This window comes from Suricata suricatta, chromosome 14 (assembly GCF_006229205.1).
Source record: "Suricata suricatta isolate VVHF042 chromosome 14, meerkat_22Aug2017_6uvM2_HiC, whole genome shotgun sequence".
Classification (NCBI taxonomy): domain Eukaryota; kingdom Metazoa; phylum Chordata; class Mammalia; order Carnivora; family Herpestidae; genus Suricata; species Suricata suricatta.
Window position 1 is genome coordinate 21,476,146 of NC_043713.1, and position 2,296 is coordinate 21,478,441.

Sequence of the window (2,296 nt, forward strand, 5' to 3'; positions counted from 1 at the left end):
TTGGAGGACAAGCATAAAGGAGGAGAGTCAGGCTGACTCAAGAGCAGCAATGGAAATATGTTTCAGTGGGTAACAGGCTCACATAAACTCAGCAACCCGTGATGCTCTGAGTCTTTGAAACAAAACTCTCTTTACAGATCTCCTCTCTGCCTCTGGCAAGCAGTCTGCCCACAGGTTTAAAGCAGACCAGTTAGGATATCAAATAACATATGGATAAAATAAGTACATATGGATAAAGTATTAGTAACTATATAGTGCTAGATTATGAAAATGAAGAGTGCCAGCGTGAATGTCTGAGGAAATCAAGCTTCTCCATGGGACCTGATTATTTCCCCTGGACAGTTGATCCTAGCTCCAGCTGTAAGTATTTGTGTGATATTTAGGATACCTAATATTTTATGATTCTTACTTGAAATATGGATAGAATTATATCTTCTTATGATCAATACTCCTACATTGCAATAGACTCATTTTTCTCATCTGTAAAATGGGGTAATAACATATACCTCATAGGGTTTTGATGAAGGCTGAGTAGGTAACACATGTAAAAGATTTAATGTAATGTTGACATGAGTGTGTCATTAAAATAAGAACAATAAGATAAAAATTGTGTGTGTGTGTGTGTGTGTATAATTGTGCTGCCTAATAGGGGGAATTTTAAAAATTAAGTTTAAAATTAAGTACGCAAGAAAGTACTTATTTGACTTTGATACCTCTGTTGGTCTTCCCAACTATGTGCAAGACGTGTTGGTGCAGTGAAATTTAAATACGGAGAACAGGCTTGTACTGATCAGATAGGCAGAAAAGTCAGCAATTTCCCAAAGAAGGTATGAAGAAAATAGCAGTGGTTGGAACACATGCGATGCCATTGCCACAACAGACCCAAAGATGGCATCTTTTCCCATGCCGGCCTGCTGGGTCAGAAGGACAAAGCGAGCCTGTGGAAGGACAAAGGAAGCCTGCAGTAGGACAGCGACACCTCCATCACCTACTAAATAAACGCAGCTAGATCAAAAGTCCTGTGATTCTCAGAGTCATGCATTTCCTTCTCCAATGTCTAAATCTATAGCCAACTTAAAGTCTGACGGCATACCAACAGCCCTGGTGAGTAAAGATTAAACGTCAAAGACTAGAGGTCAACTCTTATGACAGATCTACAGTGAATTAAATATTTCAGTTATCATTCAACAAAAGTTTATCAAAGAGCCTTCTATGTGACAGGCCATGTTCTCAGCACTGAGCATACAGCAGCGAGACAGACAAGGCATTCACCCTTATGTTCCTTATTGTCCAAAGAGGGGAAACAGCCAACAACAAAAAGAGTTATCATATAATAGCAACCACTATGTTATACACATTAATATAAGGTCACAGTATAGAATGACTCCAACAGGGGTAGCGAGTGCTTATTTTAGGTAGGATGGTTTTCATGTGGCATACAATTAAGTCTTAGCTTTCCTATGCTCACAGGCACAGAATAAAGGTTACGTGTGGCAGAATACAGTTATTCTGTTGGATGCCAAAGATCTCTTTCTAAGCAATCACACAAAGTTTTCTGAAGACTTGCTTCTCTACTCTGTAAACTTTTATTCCCAATCAATATCCTTTCTCCCCTCCTCCTATTCTACCTGTGTTAGGGGTGGAACAGGAAAGGTTCATTCAGGAATACAACACAGTAAAATCTAAGGTTGGTTAAATCAGACCTAACATCTCTTTTCCATATGCTAAAAGAAATATTTGCTTAGTATAGAGAATTTGGAAAATATAAGAAAGTATGAAAAAGAAAATTAAAATTGTAATCTCATCCACCAAGGAGACTGCAAATAACATGTTGGTGTGCTCCCTGCATATGTTGGTGGATCTCTCTCTGTCCCTCTCTCTCTTTTGCATGTGTGTTCACATGCACAAGTCACACTGCACATTCCAATTTTTATCTTACATTTTCTTTCAACTTTACATCATGAGTATATTCTCATGTATAATAAAATTCTTTGAAGATATTTTAATAGCTGCATAATATTCTGTCCTATGATTATGGCATACTTTAATCAACCATTTCCATATGGATGACCAAGTAGACTATTTCTGTTTCACTGTTATTAAAAATAGAACTGTAATCAGCATTTTTCTCTCTCTATATACATCCACATCTCTAATTATTTCCTAAAAATAGATTCCAGTGAGAAATACAGGATCAAGGCCTAAGGCCTTCGATACAATGCTAAGTTCATTTCCAGAAGCTTGGCCAGTGCATAATCTTGCCAACAATGTCTGAGAATGCCTATTCTACCATATT

The 2,296-nt window shown here is 37.6% G+C and overlaps 1 long non-coding RNA gene across 1 annotated transcript; it reads left to right on the plus strand.

Moving 5' to 3' along the window:
* Positions 1 to 255: 255 nt before the first annotated feature.
* LOC115277287 lies at positions 256 to 1,019 on the plus strand. Its single transcript, XR_003902349.1, has 2 exons — positions 256 to 360; positions 743 to 1,019. It is a non-coding gene; the product is annotated as an uncharacterized LOC115277287 (long non-coding RNA).
* Positions 1,020 to 2,296: the final 1,277 nt, after the last annotated feature.